Source organism: Ambystoma mexicanum, chromosome 6q, assembly GCF_040938575.1.
Source record: "Ambystoma mexicanum isolate Mex_15411 chromosome 6q, UKY_AmexF1_1, whole genome shotgun sequence".
In the NCBI taxonomy this organism is placed as follows: Eukaryota; Metazoa; Chordata; class Amphibia; order Caudata; family Ambystomatidae; genus Ambystoma; species Ambystoma mexicanum.
Window position 1 is genome coordinate 1,631,429,656 of NC_090937.1, and position 22,232 is coordinate 1,631,451,887.

The following is a 22,232-nucleotide window of genomic DNA, read 5'->3' on the forward strand; positions in this document are numbered from 1 at the left end:
TGCTTCTGCGTCAAACGCAAGCTTTTTTCATTCCCAGCCAATGACTTATTCTTATTTCTAAGGGCCGCTCCATCAGATAGCCCAGACAGGCAGGCGTTGGTGGTATAGTGGTGAGCATAGCTGCCTTCCAAGCAGTTGACCCGGGTTCGATTCCCGGCCAACGCAGATCAAATCTTTAAATTGTTCAAAATGCATTTTTTGGAAATCAGACTCATGCTGAAAGCAAAGCTGACACACTTTTCGTGAAAATCAAAACCCCATCCAGGAAAGGTTCTTGCATCCTAGTTTCTGCAACTGTCTATCGGTGAGGGGATTGAAGCGAGCAGGGCTCCTGGCCCCTCCCCGACAAAGCCCTGACGAAGGCCTGACAAAGGCCTATTCGCCTTGCCCTGACGGGCCTTGGTCCCAGCAGGCCACCGAGCACAGCACCTCAGCCTATTAGAGTGAGGTTTCAGGATCTCTCTCATCCTGTAAACCAACATACTGAAGAAGGTGAAACGTGTGGCTGCGCTCCTCACATGCTGAAGCAGCAGCAGCCCTTTCCCTGAAGCAAAGTTCCTTCATTCCTCCCTCCCATAACCCAGGGGATTTATGGTAATTGAGTTGAGTTTCCAGACAGGCAGGCGTTGGTGGTATAGTGGTGAGCATAGCTGCCTTCCAAGCAGTTGACCCGGGTTCGATTCCCGGCCAACGCAGATCAAATCTTTAAATTGTTCAAAATGCATTTTTTGGAAATCAGACTCATGCTGAAAGCAAAGCTGACACACTTTTCGTGAAAATCAAAACCCCATCCAGGAAAGGTTCTTGCATCCTAGTTTCTGCAACTGTCTATCGGTGAGGGGATTGAAGCGAGCAGGGCTCCTGGCCCCTCCCCGACAAAGCCCTGACGAAGGCCTGACAAAGGCCTATTCGCCTTGCCCTGACGGGCCTTGGTCCCAGCAGGCCACCGAGCACAGCACCTCAGCCTATTAGAGTGAGGTTTCAGGATCTCTCTCATCCTGTAAACCAACATACTGAAGAAGGTGAAACGTGTGGCTGCGCTCCTCACATGCTGAAGCAGCAGCAGCCCTTTCCCTGAAGCAAAGTTCCTTCATTCCTCCCTCCCATAACCCTTAGCAGGGGATTTATGGTAATTGAGTTGAGTTTCCAAACTGGCCCTTCCTTCCTTCCTTCCCATATCTGCCAGCTCGAGAAGGCTTGTTTTGTTGCACCTGGGAAGTAAAGTATCTATTTGCGAGAGAGAGAGAATGAGAGAGAGAGACAGAGAGAGAGAGACAGAGAGAGAAGGGGAAGGGGTGTTGGCAGTTAGGGTGTGAGCTAGAGAAATGAGGCCTGTCTGCAAAAGGCCATGGGATGGGAGTGCGTGGTTGCAGGTTGTTTGGCTTTGTAAGGCCTACTGCCCGCTTCACTCGAAACTGGGTCTAGGGTTGTCGGTTTGTAGGCTGTAAAAGCCCAGAAAAACTCTTGTGCTCCAACCAGCAGAGTGGCGCAGCGGAAGCGTGCTGGGCCCATAACCCAGAGGTCGATGGATCGAAACCATCCTCTGCTAACTTTTTTCAAATTATGTTTTTGTGTCATGGCATTAGGGCACAAAGAGCTGTAAGTGCCTGGATGCAATGTCATTCCTTGAACTTGCTGCCTCGTTCCACTCTTGCGCTAAATAGGAGAGGGTCCCAGCCCAGCCAACAAAATGTACTGTTCAATCAAACCAAACTTAAAACCAAGCTCCTTTTTTAAGGGGTCCCGGGGAAATGTTGGGCTGACCGGCAAGACCTCATGATGCGAACTGCTTCTGCGTCAAACGCAAGCTTTTTTCATTCCCAGCCAATGACTTATTCTTATTTCTAAGGGCCGCTCCATCAGATAGCCCAGACAGGCAGGCGTTGGTGGTATAGTGGTGAGCATAGCTGCCTTCCAAGCAGTTGACCCGGGTTCGATTCCCGGCCAACGCAGATCAAATCTTTAAATTGTTCAAAATGCATTTTTTGGAAATCAGACTCATGCTGAAAGCAAAGCTGACACACTTTTCGTGAAAATCAAAACCCCATCCAGGAAAGGTTCTTGCATCCTAGTTTCTGCAACTGTCTATCGGTGAGGGGATTGAAGCGAGCAGGGCTCCTGGCCCCTCCCCGACAAAGGCCTGACAAAGGCCTATTCGCCTTGCCCTGACGGGCCTTGGTCCCAGCAGGCCACCGAGCACAGCACCTCAGCCTATTAGAGTGAGGTTTCAGGATCTCTCTCATCCTGTAAACCAACATACTGAAGAAGGTGAAACGTGTGGCTGCGCTCCTCACATGCTGAAGCAGCAGCAGCCCTTTCCCTGAAGCAAAGTTCCTTCATTCCTCCCTCCCATAACCCTTAGCAGGGGATTTATGGTAATTGAGTTGAGTTTCCAAACTGGCCCTTCCTTCCTTCCTTCCCATATCTGCCAGCTCGAGAAGGCTTGTTTTGTTGCACCTGGGAAGTAAAGTATCTATTTGCGAGAGAGAGAGAATGAGAGAGAGAGACAGAGAGAGAGAGACAGAGAGAGAAGGGGAAGGGGTGTTGGCAGTTAGGGTGTGAGCTAGAGAAATGAGGCCTGTCTGCAAAAGGCCATGGGATGGGAGTGCGTGGTTGCAGGTTGTTTGGCTTTGTAAGGCCTACTGCCCGCTTCACTCGAAACTGGGTCTAGGGTTGTCGGTTTGTAGGCTGTAAAAGCCCAGAAAAGCTCTTGTTCTCCAACCAGCAGAGTGGCGCAGCGGAAGCGTGCTGGGCCCATAACCCAGAGGTCGATGGATCGAAACCATCCTCTGCTAACTTTTTTCAAATTATGTTTTTGTGTCATGGCATTAGGGCACAAAGAGCTGTAAGTGCCTGGATGCAATGTCATTCCTTGAACTTGCTGCCTCGTTCCACTCTTGCGCTAAATAGGAGAGGGTCCCAGCCCAGCCAACAAAATGTACTGTTCAATCAAACCAAACTTAAAACCAAGCTCCTTTTTTAAGGGGTCCCGGGGAAATGTTGGGCTGACCGGCAAGACCTCATGATGCGAACTGCTTCTGCGTCAAACGCAAGCTTTTTTCATTCCCAGCCAATGACTTATTCTTATTTCTAAGGGCCGCTCCATCAGATAGCACAGACAGGCAGGCGTTGGTGGTATAGTGGTGAGCATAGCTGCCTTCCAAGCAGTTGACCCGGGTTCGATTCCCGGCCAACGCAGATCAAATCTTTAAATTGTTCAAAATGCATTTTTTGGAAATCAGACTCATGCTGAAAGCAAAGCTGACACACTTTTCGTGAAAATCAAAACCCCATCCAGGAAAGGTTCTTGCATCCTAGTTTCTGCAACTGTCTATCGGTGAGGGGATTGAAGCGAGCAGGGCTCCTGGCCCCTCCCCGACAAAGCCCTGACGAAGGCCTGACAAAGGCCTATTCGCCTTGCCCTGACGGGCCTTGGTCCCAGCAGGCCACCGAGCACAGCACCTCAGCCTATTAGAGTGAGGTTTCAGGATCTCTCTCATCCTGTAAACCAACATACTGAAGAAGGTGAAACGTGTGGCTGCGCTCCTCACATGCTGAAGCAGCAGCAGCCCTTTCCCTGAAGCAAAGTTCCTTCATTCCTCCCTCCCATAACCCTTAGCAGGGGATTTATGGTAATTGAGTTGAGTTTCCAAACTGGCCCTTCCTTCCTTCCTTCCCATATCTGCCAGCTCGAGAAGGCTTGTTTTGTTGCACCTGGGAAGTAAAGTATCTATTTGCGAGAGAGAGAGAATGAGAGAGAGAGACAGAGAGAGAGAGACAGAGAGAGAAGGGGAAGGGGTGTTGGCAGTTAGGGTGTGAGCTAGAGAAATGAGGCCTGTCTGCAAAAGGCCATGGGATGGGAGTGCGTGGTTGCAGGTTGTTTGGCTTTGTAAGGCCTACTGCCCGCTTCACTCGAAACTGGGTCTAGGGTTGTCGGTTTGTAGGCTGTAAAAGCCCAGAAAAGCTCTTGTTCTCCAACCAGCAGAGTGGCGCAGCGGAAGCGTGCTGGGCCCATAACCCAGAGGTCGATGGATCGAAACCATCCTCTGCTAACTTTTTTCAAATTATGTTTTTGTGTCATGGCATTAGGGCACAAAGAGCTGTAAGTGCCTGGATGCAATGTCATTCCTTGAACTTGCTGCCTCGTTCCACTCTTGCGCTAAATAGGAGAGGGTCCCAGCCCAGCCAACAAAATGTACTGTTCAATCAAACCAAACTTAAAACCAAGCTCCTATTTTAAGGGGTCCCGGGGAAATGTTGGGCTGACCGGCAAGACCTCATGATGCGAACTGCTTCTGCGTCAAACGCAAGCTTTTTTCATTCCCAGCCAATGACTTATTCTTATTTCTAAGGGCCGCTCCATCAGATAGCCCAGACAGGCAGGCGTTGGTGGTATAGTGGTGAGCATAGCTGCCTTCCAAGCAGTTGACCCGGGTTCGATTCCCGGCCAACGCAGATCAAATCTTTAAATTGTTCAAAATGCATTTTTTGGAAATCAGACTCATGCTGAAAGCAAAGCTGACACACTTTTCGTGAAAATCAAAACCCCATCCAGGAAAGGTTCTTGCATCCTAGTTTCTGCAACTGTCTATCGGTGAGGGGATTGAAGCGAGCAGGGCTCCTGGCCCCTCCCCGACAAAGCCCTGACGAAGGCCTGACAAAGGCCTATTCGCCTTGCCCTGACGGGCCTTGGTCCCAGCAGGCCACCGAGCACAGCACCTCAGCCTATTAGAGTGAGGTTTCAGGATCTCTCTCATCCTGTAAACCAACATACTGAAGAAGGTGAAACGTGTGGCTGCGCTCCTCACATGCTGAAGCAGCAGCAGCCCTTTCCCTGAAGCAAAGTTCCTTCATTCCTCCCTCCCATAACCCTTAGCAGGGGATTTATGGTAATTGAGTTGAGTTTCCAAACTGGCCCTTCCTTCCTTCCTTCCCATATCTGCCAGCTCGAGAAGGCTTGTTTTGTTGCACCTGGGAAGTAAAGTATCTATTTGCGAGAGAGAGAGAATGAGAGAGAGAGACAGAGAGAGAGAGACAGAGAGAGAAGGGGAAGGGGTGTTGGCAGTTAGGGTGTGAGCTAGAGAAATGAGGCCTGTCTGCAAAAGGCTATGGGATGGGAGTGCGTGGTTGCAGGTTGTTTGGCTTTGTAAGGCCTACTGCCCGCTTCACTCGAAACTGGGTCTAGGGTTGTCGGTTTGTAGGCTGTAAAAGCCCATAAAAGCTCTTGTTCTCCAACCAGCAGAGTGGCGCAGCGGAAGCGTGCTGGGCCCATAACCCAGAGGTCGATGGATCGAAACCATCCTCTGCTAACTTTTTTCAAATTATGTTTTTGTGTCATGGCATTAGGGCACAAAGAGCTGTAAGTGCCTGGATGCAATGTCATTCCTTGAACTTGCTGCCTCGTTCCACTCTTGCGCTAAATAGGAGAGGGTCCCAGCCCAGCCAACAAAATGTACTGTTCAATCAAACCAAACTTAAAACCAAGCTCCTTTTTTAAGGGGTCCCGGGGAAATGTTGGGCTGACCGGCAAGACCTCATGATGCGAACTGCTTCTGCGTCAAACGCAAGCTTTTTTCATTCCCAGCCAATGACTTATTCTTATTTCTAAGGGCCGCTCCATCAGATAGCCCAGACAGGCAGGCGTTGGTGGTATAGTGGTGAGCATAGCTGCCTTCCAAGCAGTTGACCCGGGTTCGATTCCCGGCCAACGCAGATCAAATCTTTAAATTGTTCAAAATGCATTTTTTGGAAATCAGACTCATGCTGAAAGCAAAGCTGACACACTTTTCGTGAAAATCAAAACCCCATCCAGGAAAGGTTCTTGCATCCTAGTTTCTGCAACTGTCTATCGGTGAGGGGATTGAAGCGAGCAGGGCTTCTGGCCCCTCCCCGACAAAGGCCTGACAAAGGCCTATTCGCCTTGCCCTGACGGGCCTTGGTCCCAGCAGGCCACCGAGCACAGCACCTCAGCCTATTAGAGTGAGGTTTCAGGATCTCTCTCATCCTGTAAACCAACATACTGAAGAAGGTGAAACGTGTGGCTGCGCTCCTCACATGCTGAAGCAGCAGCAGCCCTTTCCCTGAAGCAAAGTTCCTTCATTCCTCCCTCCCATAACCCTTAGCAGGGGATTTATGGTAATTGAGTTGAGTTTCCAAACTGGCCCTTCCTTCCTTCCTTCCCATATCTGCCAGCTCGAGAAGGCTTGTTTTGTTGCACCTGGGAAGTAAAGTATCTATTTGCGAGAGAGAGAGAATGAGAGAGAGAGACAGAGAGAGAGAGACAGAGAGAGAAGGGGAAGGGGTGTTGGCAGTTAGGGTGTGAGCTAGAGAAATGAGGCCTGTCTGCAAATGGCCATGGGATGGGAGTGCGTGGTTGCAGGTTGTTTGGCTTTGTAAGGCCTACTGCCCGCTTCACTCGAAACTGGGTCTAGGGTTGTCGGTTTGTAGGCTGTAAAAGCCCAGAAAAGCTCTTGTTCTCCAACCAGCAGAGTGGCGCAGCGGAAGCGTGCTGGGCCCATAACCCAGAGGTCGATGGATCGAAACCATCCTCTGCTAACTTTTTTCAAATTATGTTTTTGTGTCATGGCATTAGGGCACAAAGAGCTGTAAGTGCCTGGATGCAATGTCATTCCTTGAACTTGCTGCCTCGTTCCACTCTTGCGCTAAATAGGAGAGGGTCCCAGCCCAGCCAACAAAATGTACTGTTCAATCAAACCAAACTTAAAACCAAGCTCCTTTTTTAAGGGGTCCCGGGGAAATGTTGGGCTGACCGGCAAGACCTCATGATGCGAACTGCTTCTGCGTCAAACGCAAGCTTTTTTCATTCCCAGCCAATGACTTATTCTTATTTCTAAGGGCCGCTCCATCAGATAGCCCAGACAGGCAGGCGTTGGTGGTATAGTGGTGAGCATAGCTGCCTTCCAAGCAGTTGACCCGGATTCGATTCCCGGCCAACGCAGATCAAATCTTTAAATTGTTCAAAATGCATTTTTTGGAAATCAGACTCATGCTGAAAGCAAAGCTGACACACTTTTCGTGAAAATCAAAACCCCATCCAGGAAAGGTTCTTGCATCCTAGTTTCTGCAACTGTCTATCGGTGAGGGGATTGAAGCGAGCAGGGCTCCTGGCCCCTCCCCGACAAAGCCCTGACGAAGGCCTGACAAAGGCCTATTCGCCTTGCCCTGACGGGCCTTGGTCCCAGCAGGCCACCGAGCACAGCACCTCAGCCTATTAGAGTGAGGTTTCAGGATCTCTCTCATCCTGTAAACCAACATACTGAAGAAGGTGAAACGTGTGGCTGCGCTCCTCACATGCTGAAGCAGCAGCAGCCCTTTCCCTGAAGCAAAGTTCCTTCATTCCTCCCTCCCATAACCCTTAGCAGGGGATTTATGGTAATTGAGTTGAGTTTCCAAACTGGCCCTTCCTTCCTTCCTTCCCATATCTGCCAGCTCGAGAAGGCTTGTTTTGTTGCACCTGGGAAGTAAAGTATCTATTTGCGAGAGAGAGAGAATGAGAGAGAGAGACAGACAGAGAGAGACAGAGAGAGAAGGGGAAGGGGTGTTGGCAGTTAGGGTGTGAGCTAGAGAAATGAGGCCTGTCTGCAAAAGGCCATGGGATGGGAGTGCGTGGTTGCAGGTTGTTTGGCTTTGTAAGGCCTACTGCCCGCTTCACTCGAAAATGGGTCTAGGGTTGTCGGTTTGTAGGCTGTAAAAGCCCAGAAAAGCTTTTGTTCTCCAACCAGCAGAGTGGCGCAGCGGAAGCGTGCTGGGCCCATAATCCAGAGGTCGATGGATCGAAACCATCCTCTGCTAACTTTTTTCAAATTATGTTTTTGTGTCATGGCATTAGGGCACAAAGAGCTGTAAGTGCCTGGATGCAATGTCATTCCTTGAACTTGCTGCCTCGTTCCACTCTTGCGCTAAATAGGAGAGGGTCCCAGCCCAGCCAACAAAATGCACTGTTCAATCAAACCAAACTTAAAACCAAGCTCCTTTTTTAAGGGGTCCCGGGGAAATGTTGGGCTGACCGGCAAGACCTCATGATGCGAACTGCTTCTGCGTCAAACGCAAGCTTTTTTCATTCCCAGCCAATGACTTATTCTTATTTCTAAGGGCCGCTCCATCAGATAGCCCAGACAGGCAGGCGTTGGTGGTATAGTGGTGAGCATAGCTGCCTTCCAAGCAGTTGACCCGGGTTCGATTCCCGGCCAACGCAGATCAAATCTTTAAATTGTTCAAAATGCATTTTTTGGAAATCAGACTCATGCTGAAAGCAAAGCTGACACACTTTTCGTGAAAATCAAAACCCCATCCAGGAAAGGTTCTTGCATCCTAGTTTCTGCAACTGTCTATCGGTGAGGGGATTGAAGCGAGCAGGGCTCCTGGCCCCTCCCCGACAAAGCCCTGACGAAGGCCTGACAAAGGCCTATTCGCCTTGCCCTGACGGGCCTTGGTCCCAGCAGGCCACCGAGCACAGCACCTCAGCCTATTAGAGTGAGGTTTCAGGATCTCTCTCATCCTGTAAACCAACATACTGAAGAAGGTGAAACGTGTGGCTGCGCTCCTCACATGCTGAAGCAGCAGCAGCCCTTTCCCTGAAGCAAAGTTCCTTCATTCCTCCCTCCCATAACCCTTAGCAGGGGATTTATGGTAATTGAGTTGAGTTTCCAAACTGGCCCTTCCTTCCTTCCTTCCCATATCTGCCAGCTCGAGAAGGCTTGTTTTGTTGCACCTGGGAAGTAAAGTATCTATTTGCGAGAGAGAGAGAATGAGAGAGAGAGACAGACAGAGAGAGACAGAGAGAGAAGGGGAAGGGGTGTTGGCAGTTAGGGTGTGAGCTAGAGAAATGAGGCCTGTCTGCAAAAGGCCATGGGATGGGAGTGCGTGGTTGCAGGTTGTTTGGCTTTGTAAGGCCTACTGCCCGCTTCACTCGAAAATGGGTCTAGGGTTGTCGGTTTGTAGGCTGTAAAAGCCCAGAAAAGCTTTTGTTCTCCAACCCGCAGAGTGGCGCAGCGGAAGCGTGCTGGGCCCATAACCCAGAGGTCGATGGATCGAAACCATCCTCTGCTAACTTTTTTCAAATTATGTTTTTGTGTCATGGCATTAGGGCACAAAGAGCTGTAAGTGCCTGGATGCAATGTCATTCCTTGAACTTGCTGCCTCGTCCACTCTTGCGCTAAATAGGAGAGGGTCCCAGCCCAGCCAACAAAATGCACTGTTCAATCAAACCAAACTTAAAACCAAGCTCCTTTTTTAAGGGGTCCCGGGGAAATGTTGGGCTGACCGGCAAGACCTCATGATGCGAACTGCTTCTGCGTCAAACGCAAGCTTTTTTCATTCCCAGCCAATGACTTATTCTTATTTCTAAGGGCCGCTCCATCAGATAGCCCAGACAGGCAGGCGTTGGTGGTATAGTGGTGAGCATAGCTGCCTTCCAAGCAGTTGACCCGTTCGATTCCCGGCCAACGCAGATCAAATCTTTAAATTGTTCAAAATGCATTTTTTGGAAATCAGACTCATGCTGAAAGCAAAGCTGACACACTTTTCGTGAAAATCAAAACCCCATCCAGGAAAGGTTCTTGCATCCTAGTTTCTGCAACTGTCTATCGGTGAGGGGATTGAAGCGAGCAGGGCTCCTGGCCCCTCCCCGACAAAGCCCTGACGAAGGCCTGACAAAGGCCTATTCGCCTTGCCCTGACGGGCCTTGGTCCCAGCAGGCCACCGAGCACAGCACCTCAGCCTATTAGAGTGAGGTTTCAGGATCTCTCTCATCCTGTAAACCAACATACTGAAGAAGGTGAAACGTGTGGCTGCGCTCCTCACATGCTGAAGCAGCAGCAGCCCTTTCCCTGAAGCAAAGTTCCTTCATTCCTCCCTCCCATAACCCTTAGCAGGGGATTTATGGTAATTGAGTTGAGTTTCCAAACTGGCCCTTCCTTCCTTCCTTCCCATATCTGCCAGCTCGAGAAGGCTTGTTTTGTTGCACCTGGGAAGTAAAGTATCTATTTGCGAGAGAGAGAGAATGAGAGAGAGAGACAGAGAGAGAGAGACAGAGAGAGAAGGGGAAGGGGTGTTGGCAGTTAGGGTGTGAGCTAGAGAAATGAGGCCTGTCTGCAAAAGGCCATGGGATGGGAGTGCGTGGTTGCAGGTTGTTTGGCTTTGTAAGGCCTACTGCCCGCTTCACTCGAAACTGGGTCTAGGGTTGTCGGTTTGTAGGCTGTAAAAGCCCAGAAAAGCTCTTGTTCTCCAACCAGCAGAGTGGCGCAGCGGAAGCGTGCTGGGCCCATAACCCAGAGGTCGATGGATCGAAACCATCCTCTGCTAACTTTTTTCAAATTATGTTTTTGTGTCATGGCATTAGGGCACAAAGAGCTGTAAGTGCCTGGATGCAATGTCATTCCTTGAACTTGCTGCCTCGTTCCACTCTTGCGCTAAATAGGAGAGGGTCCCAGCCCAGCCAACAAAATGTACTGTTCAATCAAACCAAACTTAAAACCAAGCTCCTTTTTTAAGGGGTCCCGGGGAAATGTTGGGCTGACCGGCAAGACCTCATGATGCGAACTGCTTCTGCGTCAAACGCAAGCTTTTTTCATTCCCAGCCAATGACTTATTCTTATTTCTAAGGGCCGCTCCATCAGATAGCCCAGACAGGCAGGCGTTGGTGGTATAGTGGTGAGCATAGCTGCCTTCCAAGCAGTTGACCCGGGTTCGATTCCCGGCCAACGCAGATCAAATCTTTAAATTGTTCAAAATGCATTTTTTGGAAATCAGACTCATGCTGAAAGCAAAGCTGACACACTTTTCGTGAAAATCAAAACCCCATCCAGGAAAGGTTCTTGCATCCTAGTTTCTGCAACTGTCTATCGGTGAGGGGATTGAAGCGAGCAGGGCTCCTGGCCCCTCCCCGACAAAGGCCTGACAAAGGCCTATTCGCCTTGCCCTGACGGGCCAAGGTCCCAGCAGGCCACCGAGCACAGCACCTCAGCCTATTAGAGTGAGGTTTCAGGATCTCTCTCATCCTGTAAACCAACATACTGAAGAAGGTGAAACGTGTGGCTGCGCTCCTCACATGCTGAAGCAGCAGCAGCCCTTTCCCTGAAGCAAAGTTCCTTCATTCCTCCCTCCCATAACCCTTAGCAGGGGATTTATGGTAATTGAGTTGAGTTTCCAAACTGGCCCTTCCTTCCTTCCTTCCCATATCTGCCAGCTCGAGAAGGCTTGTTTTGTTGCACCTGGGAAGTAAAGTATCTATTTGCGAGAGAGAGAGAATGAGAGAGAGAGACAGAGAGAGAGAGACAGAGAGAGAAGGGGAAGGGGTGTTGGCAGTTAGGGTGTGAGCTAGAGAAATGAGGCCTGTCTGCAAAAGGCCATGGGATGGGAGTGCGTGGTTGCAGGTTGTTTGGCTTTGTAAGGCCTACTGCCCGCTTCACTCGAAACTGGGTCTAGGGTTGTCGGTTTGTAGGCTGTAAAAGCCCAGAAAAGCTCTTGTTCTCCAACCAGCAGAGTGGCGCAGCGGAAGCGTGCTGGGCCCATAACCCAGAGGTCGATGGATCGAAACCATCCTCTGCTAACTTTTTTCAAATTATGTTTTTGTGTCATGGCATTAGGGCACAAAGAGCTGTAAGTGCCTGGATGCAATGTCATTCCTTGAACTTGCTGCCTCGTTCCACTCTTGCGCTAAATAGGAGAGGGTCCCAGCCCAGCCAACAAAATGTACTGTTCAATCAAACCAAACTTAAAACCAAGCTCCTATTTTAAGGGGTCCCGGGGAAATGTTGGGCTGACCGGCAAGACCTCATGATGCGAACTGCTTCTGCGTCAAACGCAAGCTTTTTTCATTCCCAGCCAATGACTTATTCTTATTTCTAAGGGCCGCTCCATCAGATAGCCCAGACAGGCAGGCGTTGGTGGTATAGTGGTGAGCATAGCTGCCTTCCAAGCAGTTGACCCGGGTTCGATTCCCGGCCAACGCAGATCAAATCTTTAAATTGTTCAAAATGCATTTTTTGGAAATCAGACTCATGCTGAAAGCAAAGCTGACACACTTTTCGTGAAAATCAAAACCCCATCCAGGAAAGGTTCTTGCATCCTAGTTTCTGCAACTGTCTATCGGTGAGGGGATTGAAGCGAGCAGGGCTCCTGGCCCCTCCCCGACAAAGCCCTGACGAAGGCCTGACAAAGGCCTATTCGCCTTGCCCTGACGGGCCTTGGTCCCAGCAGGCCACCGAGCACAGCACCTCAGCCTATTAGAGTGAGGTTTCAGGATCTCTCTCATCCTGTAAACCAACATACTGAAGAAGGTGAAACGTGTGGCTGCGCTCCTCACATGCTGAAGCAGCAGCAGCCCTTTCCCTGAAGCAAAGTTCCTTCATTCCTCCCTCCCATAACCCTTAGCAGGGGATTTATGGTAATTGAGTTGAGTTTCCAAACTGGCCCTTCCTTCCTTCCTTCCCATATCTGCCAGCTCGAGAAGGCTTGTTTTGTTGCACCTGGGAAGTAAAGTATCTATTTGCGAGAGAGAGAGAATGAGAGAGAGAGACAGAGAGAGAGAGACAGAGAGAGAAGGGGAAGGGGTGTTGGCAGTTAGGGTGTGAGCTAGAGAAATGAGGCCTGTCTGCAAAAGGCTATGGGATGGGAGTGCGTGGTTGCAGGTTGTTTGGCTTTGTAAGGCCTACTGCCCGCTTCACTCGAAACTGGGTCTAGGGTTGTCGGTTTGTAGGCTGTAAAAGCCCAGAAAAGCTCTTGTTCTCCAACCAGCAGAGTGGCGCAGCGGAAGCGTGCTGGGCCCATAACCCAGAGGTCGATGGATCGAAACCATCCTCTGCTAACTTTTTTCAAATTATGTTTTTGTGTCATGGCATTAGGGCACAAAGAGCTGTAAGTGCCTGGATGCAATGTCATTCCTTGAACTTGCTGCCTCGTTCCACTCTTGCGCTAAATAGGAGAGGGTCCCAGCCCAGCCAACAAAATGTACTGTTCAATCAAACCAAACTTAAAACCAAGCTCCTTTTTTAAGGGGTCCCGGGGAAATGTTGGGCTGACCGGCAAGACCTCATGATGCGAACTGCTTCTGCGTCAAACGCAAGCTTTTTTCATTCCCAGCCAATGACTTATTCTTATTTCTAAGGGCCGCTCCATCAGATAGCCCAGACAGGCAGGCGTTGGTGGTATAGTGGTGAGCATAGCTGCCTTCCAAGCAGTTGACCCGGGTTTGATTCCCGGCCAACGCAGATCAAATCTTTAAATTGTTCAAAATGCATTTTTTGGAAATCAGACTCATGCTGAAAGCAAAGCTGACACACTTTTCGTGAAAATCAAAACCCCATCCAGGAAAGGTTCTTGCATCCTAGTTTCTGCAACTGTCTATCGGTGAGGGGATTGAAGCGAGCAGGGCTCCTGGCCCCTCCCCGACAAAGCCCTGACGAAGGCCTGACAAAGGCCTATTCGCCTTGCCCTGACGGGCCTTGGTCCCAGCAGGCCACCGAGCACAGCACCTCAGCCTATTAGAGTGAGGTTTCAGGATCTCTCTCATCCTGTAAACCAACATACTGAAGAAGGTGAAACGTGTGGCTGCGCTCCTCACATGCTGAAGCAGCAGCAGCCCTTTCCCTGAAGCAAAGTTCCTTCATTCCTCCCTCCCATAACCCTTAGCAGGGGATTTATGGTAATTGAGTTGAGTTTCCAAACTGGCCCTTCCTTCCTTCCTTCCCATATCTGCCAGCTCGAGAAGGCTTGTTTTGTTGCACCTGGGAAGTAAAGTATCTATTTGCGAGAGAGAGAGAATGAGAGAGAGAGACAGAGAGAGAGAGACAGAGAGAGAAGGGGAAGGGGTGTTGGCAGTTAGGGTGTGAGCTAGAGAAATGAGGCCTGTCTGCAAAAGGCCATGGGATGGGAGTGCGTGGTTGCAGGTTGTTTGGCTTTGTAAGGCCTACTGCCCGCTTCACTCGAAAATGGGTCTAGGGTTGTCGGTTTGTAGGCTGTAAAAGCCCAGAAAAGCTTTTGTTCTCCAACCAGCAGAGTGGCGCAGCGGAAGCGTGCTGGGCCCATAACCCAGAGGTCGATGGATCGAAACCATCCTCTGCTAACTTTTTTCAAATTATGTTTTTGTGTCATGGCATTAGGGCACAAAGAGCTGTAAGTGCCTGGATGCAATGTCATTCCTTGAACTTGCTGCCTCGTTCCACTCTTGCGCTAAATAGGAGAGGGTCCCAGCCCAGCCAACAAAATGCACTGTTCAATCAAACCAAACTTAAAACCAAGCTCCTTTTTTAAGGGGTCCCGGGGAAATGTTGGGCTGACCGGCAAGACCTCATGATGCGAACTGCTTCTGCGTCAAACGCAAGCTTTTTTCATTCCCAGCCAATGACTTATTCTTATTTCTAAGGGCCGCTCCATCAGATAGCCCAGACAGGCAGGCGTTGGTGGTATAGTGGTGAGCATAGCTGCCTTCCAAGCAGTTGACCCGGGTTCGATTCCCGGCCAACGCAGATCAAATCTTTAAATTGTTCAAAATGCATTTTTTGGAAATCAGACTCATGCTGAAAGCAAAGCTGACACACTTTTCGTGAAAATCAAAACCCCATCCAGGAAAGGTTCTTGCATCCTAGTTTCTGCAACTGTCTATCGGTGAGGGGATTGAAGCGAGCAGGGCTCCTGGCCCCTCCCCGACAAAGCCCTGACGAAGGCCTGACAAAGGCCTATTCGCCTTGCCCTGACGGGCCTTGGTCCCAGCAGGCCACCGAGCACAGCACCTCAGCCTATTAGAGTGAGGTTTCAGGATCTCTCTCATCCTGTAAACCAACATACTGAAGAAGGTGAAACGTGTGGCTGCGCTCCTCACATGCTGAAGCAGCAGCAGCCCTTTCCCTGAAGCAAAGTTCCTTCATTCCTCCCTCCCATAACCCTTAGCAGGGGATTTATGGTAATTGAGTTGAGTTTCCAAACTGGCCCTTCCTTCCTTCCTTCCCATATCTGCCAGCTCGAGAAGGCTTGTTTTGTTGCACCTGGGAAGTAAAGTATCTATTTGCGAGAGAGAGAGAATGAGAGAGAGAGACAGAGAGAGAGAGACAGAGAGAGAAGGGGAAGGGGTGTTGGCAGTTAGGGTGTGAGCTAGAGAAATGAGGCCTGTCTGCAAATGGCCATGGGATGGGAGTGCGTGGTTGCAGGTTGTTTGGCTTTGTAAGGCCTACTGCCCGCTTCACTCGAAACTGGGTCTAGGGTTGTCGGTTTGTAGGCTGTTAAAGCCCAGAAAAGCTCTTGTTCTCCAACCATCAGAGTGGCGCAGCGGAAGCGTGCTGGGCCCATAACCCAGAGGTCGATGGATCGAAACCATCCTCTGCTAACTTTTTTCAAATTATGTTTTTGTGTCATGGCATTAGGGCACAAAGAGCTGTAAGTGCCTGTATGCAATGTCATTCCTTGAACTTGCTGCCTCGTTCCACTCTTGCGCTAAATAGGAGAGGGTCCCAGCCCAGCCAACAAAATGTACTGTTCAATCAAACCAAACTTAAAACCAAGCTCCTTTTTTAAGGGGTCCCGGGGAAATGTTGGGCTGACCGGCAAGACCTCATGATGCGAACTGCTTCTGCGTCAAACGCAAGCTTTTTTCATTCCCAGCCAATGACTTATTCTTATTTCTAAGGGCCGCTCCATCAGATAGCCCAGACAGGCAGGCGTTGGTGGTATAGTGGTGAGCATAGCTGCCTTCCAAGCAGTTGACCCGGATTCGATTCCCGGCCAACGCAGATCAAATCTTTAAATTGTTCAAAATGCATTTTTTGGAAATCAGACTCATGCTGAAAGCAAAGCTGACACACTTTTCGTGAAAATCAAAACCCCATCCAGGAAAGGTTCTTGCATCCTAGTTTCTGCAACTGTCTATCGGTGAGGGGATTGAAGCGAGCAGGGCTCCTGGCCCCTCCCCGACAAAGCCCTGACGAAGGCCTGACAAAGGCCTATTCGCCTTGCCCTGACGGGCCTTGGTCCCAGCAGGCCACCGAGCACAGCACCTCAGCCTATTAGAGTGAGGTTTCAGGATCTCTCTCATCCTGTAAACCAACATACTGAAGAAGGTGAAACGTGTGGCTGCGCTCCTCACATGCTGAAGCAGCAGCAGCCCTTTCCCTGAAGCAAAGTTCCTTCATTCCTCCCTCCCATAACCCTTAGCAGGGGATTTATGGTAATTGAGTTGAGTTTCCAAACTGGCCCTTCCTTCCTTCCTTCCCATATCTGCCAGCTCGAGAAGGCTTGTTTTGTTGCACCTGGGAAGTAAAGTATCTATTTGCGAGAGAGAGAGAATGAGAGAGAGAGACAGACAGAGAGAGACAGAGAGAGAAGGGGAAGGGGTGTTGGCAGTTAGGGTGTGAGCTAGAGAAATGAGGCCTGTCTGCAAAAGGCCATGGGATGGGAGTGCGTGGTTGCAGGTTGTTTGGCTTTGTAAGGCCTACTGCCCGCTTCACTCGAAAATGGGTCTAGGGTTGTCGGTTTGTAGGCTGTAAAAGCCCAGAAAAGCTTTTGTTCTCCAACCAGCAGAGTGGCGCAGCGGAAGCGTGCTGGGCCCATAACCCAGAGGTCGATGGATCGAAACCATCCTCTGCTAACTTTTTTCAAATTATGTTTTTGTGTCATGGCATTAGGGCACAAAGAGCTGTAAGTGCCTGGATGCAATGTCATTCCTTGAACTTGCTGCCTCGTTCCACTCTTGCGCTAAATAGGAGAGGGTCCCAGCCCAGCCAACAAAATGCACTGTTCAATCAAACCAAACTTAAAACCAAGCTCCTTTTTTAAGGGGTCCCGGGGAAATGTTGGGCTGACCGGCAAGACCTCATGATGCGAACTGCTTCTGCGTCAAACGCAAGCTTTTTTCATTCCCAGCCAATGACTTATTCTTATTTCTAAGGGCCGCTCCATCAGATAGCCCAGACAGGCAGGCGTTGGTGGTATAGTGGTGAGCATAGCTGCCTTCCAAGCAGTTGACCCGGGTTCGATTCCCGGCCAACGCAGATCAAATCTTTAAATTGTTCAAAATGCATTTTTTGGAAATCAGACTCATGCTGAAAGCAAAGCTGACACACTTTTCGTGAAAATCAAAACCCCATCCAGGAAAGGTTCTTGCATCCTAGTTTCTGCAACTGTCTATCGGTGAGGGGATTGAAGCGAGCAGGGCTCCTGGCCCCTCCCCGACAAAGCCCTGACGAAGGCCTGACAAAGGCCTATTCGCCTTGCCCTGACGGGCCTTGGTCCCAGCAGGCCACCGAGCACAGCACCTCAGCCTATTAGAGTGAGGTTTCAGGATCTCTCTCATCCTGTAAACCAACATACTGAAGAAGGTGAAACGTGTGGCTGCGCTCCTCACATGCTGAAGCAGCAGCAGCCCTTTCCCTGAAGCAAAGTTCCTTCATTCCTCCCTCCCATAACCCTTAGCAGGGGATTTATGGTAATTGAGTTGAGTTTCCAAACTGGCCCTTCCTTCCTTCCTTCCCATATCTGCCAGCTCGAGAAGGCTTGTTTTGTTGCACCTGGGAAGTAAAGTATCTATTTGCGAGAGAGAGAGAATGAGAGAGAGAGACAGAGAGAGAGAGACAGAGAGAGAAGGGGAAGGGGTGTTGGCAGTTAGGGTGTGAGCTAGAGAAATGAGGCCTGTCTGCAAAAGGCCATGGGATGGGAGTGCGTGGTTGCAGGTTGTTTGGCTTTGTAAGGCCTACTGCCCGCTTCACTCGAAACTGGGTCTAGGGTTGTCGGTTTGTAGGCTGTAAAAGCCCAGAAAAGCTCTTGTTCTCCAACCAGCAGAGTGGCGCAGCGGAAGCGTGCTGGGCCCATAACCCAGAGGTCGATGGATCGAAACCATCCTCTGCTAACTTTTTTCAAATTATGTTTTTGTGTCATGGCATTAGGGCACAAAGAGCTGTAAGTGCCTGGATGCAATGTCATTCCTTGAACTTGCTGCCTCGTTCCACTCTTGCGCTAAATAGGAGAGGGTCCCAGCCCAGCCAACAAAATGTACTGTTCAATCAAACCAAACTTAAAACCAAGCTCCTTTTTTAAGGGGTCCCGGGGAAATGTTGGGCTGACCGGCAAGACCTCATGATGCGAACTGCTTCTGCGTCAAACGCAAGCTTTTTTCATTCCCAGCCAATGACTTATTCTTATTTCTAAGGGCCGCTCCATCAGATAGCCCAGACAGGCAGGCGTTGGTGGTATAGTGGTGAGCATAGCTGCCTTCCAAGCAGTTGACCCGGGTTCGATTCCCGGCCAACGCAGATCAAATCTTTAAATTGTTCAAAATGCATTTTTTGGAAATCAGACTCATGCTGAAAGCAAAGCTGACACACTTTTCGTGAAAATCAAAACCCCATCCAGGAAAGGTTCTTGCATCCTAGTTTCTGCAACTGTCTATCGGTGAGGGGATTGAAGCGAGCAGGGCTCCTGGCCCCTCCCCGACAAAGCCCTGACGAAGGCCTGACAAAGGCCTATTCGCCTTGCCCTGACGGGCCTTGGTCCCAGCAGGCCACCGAGCACAGCACCTCAGCCTATTAGAATGAGGTTTCAGGATCTCTCTCATCCTGTAAACCAACATACTGAAGAAGGTGAAACGTGTGGCTGCGCTCCTCACATGCTGAAGCAGCAGCAGCCCTTTCCCTGAAGCAAAGTTCCTTCATTCCTCCCTCCCATAACCCTTAGCAGGGGATTTATGGTAATTGAGTTGAGTTTCCAAACTGGCCCTTCCTTCCTTCCTTCCCATATCTGCCAGCTCGAGAAGGCTTGTTTTGTTGCACCTGGGAAGTAAAGTATCTATTTGCGAGAGAGAGAGAATGAGAGAGAGAGACAGAGAGAGAGACAGAGAGAGAAGGGGAAGGGGTGTTGGCAGTTAGGGTGTGAGCTAGAGAAATGAGGCCTGTCTGCAAAAGGCTATGGGATGGGAGTGCGTGGTTGCAGGTTGTTTGGCTTTGTAAGGCCTACTGCCCGCTTCACTCGAAACTGGGTCTAGGGTTGTCGGTTTGTAGGCTGTAAAAGCCCAGAAAAGCTCTTGTTCTCCAACCAGCAGAGTGGCGCAGCGGAAGCGTGCTGGGCCCATAACCCAGAGGTCGATGGATCGAAACCATCCTCTGCTAACTTTTTTCAAATTATGTTTTTGTGTCATGGCATTAGGGCACAAAGAGCTGTAAGTGCCTGGATGCAATGTCATTCCTTGAACTTGCTGCCTCGTTCCACTCTTGCGCTAAATAGGAGAGGGTCCCAGCCCAGCCAACAAAATGTACTGTTCAATCAAACCAAACTTAAAACCAAGCTCCTTTTTTAAGGGGTCCCGGGGAAATGTTGGGCTGACCGGCAAGACCTCATGATGCGAACTGCTTCTGCGTCAAACGCAAGCTTTTTTCATTCCCAGCCAATGACTTATTCTTATTTCTAAGGGCCGCTCCATCAGGTAGCCCAGACAGGCAGGCGTTGGTGGTATAGTGGTGAGCATAGCTGCCTTCCAAGCAGTTGACCCGGGTTCGATTCCCGGCCAACGCAGATCAAATCTTTAAATTGTTCAAAATGCATTTTTTGGAAATCAGACTCATGCTGAAAGCAAAGCTGACACACTTTTCGTGAAAATCAAAACCCCATCCAGGAAAGGTTCTTGCATCCTAGTTTCTGCAACTGTCTATCGGTGAGGGGATTGAAGCGAGCAGGGCTCCTGGCCCCTCCCCGACAAAGCCCTGACGAAGGCCTGACAAAGGCCTATTCGCCTTGCCCTGACGGGCCTTGGTCCCAGCAGGCCACCGAGCACAGCACCTCAGCCTATTAGAGTGAGGTTTCAGGATCTCTCTCATCCTGTAAACCAACATACTGAAGAAGGTGAAACGTGTGGCTGCGCTCCTCACATGCTGAAGCAGCAGCAGCCCTTTCCCTGAAGCAAAGTTCCTTCATTCCTCCCTCCCATAACCCTTAGCAGGGGATTTATGGTAATTGAGTTGAGTTTCCAAACTGGCCCTTCCTTCCTTCCTTCCCATATCTGCCAGCTCGAGAAGGCTTGTTTTGTTGCACCTGGGAAGTAAAGTATCTATTTGCGAGAGAGAGAGAATGAGAGAGAGAGACAGAGAGAGAGAGACAGAGAGAGAAGGGGAAGGGGTGTTGGCAGTTAGGGTGTGAGCTAGAGAAATGAGGCCTGTCTGCAAAAGGCCATGGGATGGGAGTGCGTGGTTGCAGGTTGTTTGGCTTTGTAAGGCCTACTGCCCGCTTCACTCGAAACTGGGTCTAGGGTTGTCGGTTTGTAGGCTGTAAAAGCCCAGAAAAGCTCTTGTTCTCCAACCAGCAGAGTGGCGCAGCGGAAGCGTGCTGGGCCCATAACCCAGAGGTCGATGGATCGAAACCATCCTCTGCTAACTTTTTTCAAATTATGTTTTTGTGTCATGGCATTAGGGCACAAAGAGCTGTAAGTGCCTGGATGCAATGTCATTCCTTGAACTTGCTGCCTCGTTCCACTCTTGCGCTAAATAGGAGAGGGTCCCAGCCCAGCCAACAAAATGTACTGTTCAATCAAACCAAACTTAAAACCAAGCTCCTTTTTTAAGGGGTCCCGGGGAAATGTTGGGCTGACCGGCAAGACCTCATGATGCGAACTGCTTCTGCGTCAAACGCAAGCTTTTTTCATTCCCAGCCAATGACTTATTCTTATTTCTAAGGGCCATCCATCAGATAGCCCAGACAGGCAGGCGTTGGTGGTATAGTGGTGAGCATAGCTGCCTTCCAAGCAGTTGACCCGGGTTCGATTCCCGGCCAACGCAGATCAAATCTTTAAATTGTTCAAAATGCATTTTTTGGAAATCAGACTCATGCTGAAAGCAAAGCTGACACACTTTTCGTGAAAATCAAAACCCCATCCAGGAAAGGTTCTTGCATCCTAGTTTCTGCAACTGTCTATCGGTGAGGGGATTGAAGCGAGCAGGGCTCCTGGCCCCTCCCCGACAAAGGCCTGACAAAGGCCTATTCGCCTTGCCCTGACGGGCCTTGGTCCCAGCAGGCCACCGAGCACAGCACCTCAGCCTATTAGAGTGAGGTTTCAGGATCTCTCTCATCCTGTAAACCAACATACTGAAGAAGGTGAAACGTGTGGCTGCGCTCCTCACATGCTGAAGCAGCAGCAGCCCTTTCCCTGAAGCAAAGTTCCTTCATTCCTCCCTCCCATAACCCTTAGCAGGGGATTTATGGTAATTGAGTTGAGTTTCCAAACTGGCCCTTCCTTCCTTCCTTCCCATATCTGCCAGCTCGAGAAGGCTTGTTTTGTTGCACCTGGGAAGTAAAGTATCTATTTGCGAGAGAGAGAGAATGAGAGAGAGAGACAGAGAGAGAGAGACAGAGAGAGAAGGGGAAGGGGTGTTGGCAGTTAGGGTGTGAGCTAGAGAAATGAGGCCTGTCTGCAAATGGCCATGGGATGGGAGTGCATGGTTGCAGGTTGTTTGGCTTTGTAAGGCCTACTGCCCGCTTCACTCGAAACTGGGTCTAGGGTTGTCGGTTTGTAGGCTGTAAAAGCCCAGAAAAGCTCTTGTTCTCCAACCAGCAGAGTGGCGCAGCGGAAGCGTGCTGGGCCCATAACCCAGAGGTCGATGGATCGAAACCATCCTCTGCTAACTTTTTTCAAATTATGTTTTTGTGTCATGGCATTAGGGCACAAAGAGCTGTAAGTGCCTGGATGCAATGTCATTCCTTGAACTTGCTGCCTCGTTCCACTCTTGCGCTAAATAGGAGAGGGTCCCAGCCCAGCCAACAAAATGCACTGTTCAATCAAACCAAACTTAAAACCAAGCTCCTTTTTTAAGGGGTCCCGGGGAAATGTTGGGCTGACCGGCAAGACCTCATGATGCGAACTGCTTCTGCGTCAAACGCAAGCTTTTTTCATTCCCAGCCAATGACTTATTCTTATTTCTAAGGGCCGCTCCATCAGATAGCCCAGACAGGCAGGCGTTGGTGGTATAGTGGTGAGCATAGCTGCCTTCCAAGCAGTTGACCCGGGTTCGATTCCCGGCCAACGCAGATCAAATCTTTAAATTGTTCAAAATGCATTTTTTGGAAATCAGACTCATGCTGAAAGCAAAGCTGACACACTTTTCGTGAAAATCAAAACCCCATCCAGGAAAGGTTCTTGCATCCTAGTTTCTGCAACTGTCTATCGGTGAGGGGATTGAAGCGAGCAGGGCTCCTGGCCCCTCCCCGACAAAGCCCTGACGAAGGCCTGACAAAGGCCTATTCGC

At 50.0% G+C, this 22,232-nt stretch overlaps 15 non-coding genes across 15 annotated transcripts; all 15 read left to right on the plus strand.

Moving 5' to 3' along the window:
- The first annotated feature begins 93 nt into the window (after positions 1-93).
- Positions 94-165, plus strand: TRNAG-UCC (transfer RNA glycine (anticodon UCC)). The gene has a single exon. It is a non-coding gene; the product is annotated as a tRNA-Gly (tRNA).
- Positions 166-623: 458 nt separating this feature from the next.
- Positions 624-695, plus strand: TRNAG-UCC (transfer RNA glycine (anticodon UCC)). The gene has a single exon. It is a non-coding gene; the product is annotated as a tRNA-Gly (tRNA).
- A 1,185-nt stretch (positions 696-1,880) lies between these two features.
- TRNAG-UCC (transfer RNA glycine (anticodon UCC)) lies at positions 1,881-1,952 on the plus strand. The gene has a single exon. It is a non-coding gene; the product is annotated as a tRNA-Gly (tRNA).
- A 1,174-nt stretch (positions 1,953-3,126) lies between these two features.
- TRNAG-UCC (transfer RNA glycine (anticodon UCC)) lies at positions 3,127-3,198 on the plus strand. The gene has a single exon. It is a non-coding gene; the product is annotated as a tRNA-Gly (tRNA).
- A 1,185-nt stretch (positions 3,199-4,383) lies between these two features.
- Positions 4,384-4,455, plus strand: TRNAG-UCC (transfer RNA glycine (anticodon UCC)). Its single transcript has one exon. It is a non-coding gene; the product is annotated as a tRNA-Gly (tRNA).
- A 1,185-nt stretch (positions 4,456-5,640) lies between these two features.
- On the plus strand, positions 5,641-5,712 carry TRNAG-UCC (transfer RNA glycine (anticodon UCC)). Its single transcript has one exon. It is a non-coding gene; the product is annotated as a tRNA-Gly (tRNA).
- Positions 5,713-8,143: 2,431 nt separating this feature from the next.
- TRNAG-UCC (transfer RNA glycine (anticodon UCC)) lies at positions 8,144-8,215 on the plus strand. Its single transcript has one exon. It is a non-coding gene; the product is annotated as a tRNA-Gly (tRNA).
- Positions 8,216-10,654: 2,439 nt separating this feature from the next.
- On the plus strand, positions 10,655-10,726 carry TRNAG-UCC (transfer RNA glycine (anticodon UCC)). The gene has a single exon. It is a non-coding gene; the product is annotated as a tRNA-Gly (tRNA).
- A 1,174-nt stretch (positions 10,727-11,900) lies between these two features.
- On the plus strand, positions 11,901-11,972 carry TRNAG-UCC (transfer RNA glycine (anticodon UCC)). Its single transcript has one exon. It is a non-coding gene; the product is annotated as a tRNA-Gly (tRNA).
- A 2,442-nt stretch (positions 11,973-14,414) lies between these two features.
- TRNAG-UCC (transfer RNA glycine (anticodon UCC)) lies at positions 14,415-14,486 on the plus strand. Its single transcript has one exon. It is a non-coding gene; the product is annotated as a tRNA-Gly (tRNA).
- Positions 14,487-16,928: 2,442 nt separating this feature from the next.
- On the plus strand, positions 16,929-17,000 carry TRNAG-UCC (transfer RNA glycine (anticodon UCC)). Its single transcript has one exon. It is a non-coding gene; the product is annotated as a tRNA-Gly (tRNA).
- Positions 17,001-18,185: 1,185 nt separating this feature from the next.
- TRNAG-UCC (transfer RNA glycine (anticodon UCC)) lies at positions 18,186-18,257 on the plus strand. Its single transcript has one exon. It is a non-coding gene; the product is annotated as a tRNA-Gly (tRNA).
- A 1,183-nt stretch (positions 18,258-19,440) lies between these two features.
- TRNAG-UCC (transfer RNA glycine (anticodon UCC)) lies at positions 19,441-19,512 on the plus strand. The gene has a single exon. It is a non-coding gene; the product is annotated as a tRNA-Gly (tRNA).
- Positions 19,513-20,696: 1,184 nt separating this feature from the next.
- Positions 20,697-20,768, plus strand: TRNAG-UCC (transfer RNA glycine (anticodon UCC)). The gene has a single exon. It is a non-coding gene; the product is annotated as a tRNA-Gly (tRNA).
- A 1,174-nt stretch (positions 20,769-21,942) lies between these two features.
- On the plus strand, positions 21,943-22,014 carry TRNAG-UCC (transfer RNA glycine (anticodon UCC)). The gene has a single exon. It is a non-coding gene; the product is annotated as a tRNA-Gly (tRNA).
- Positions 22,015-22,232: the final 218 nt, after the last annotated feature.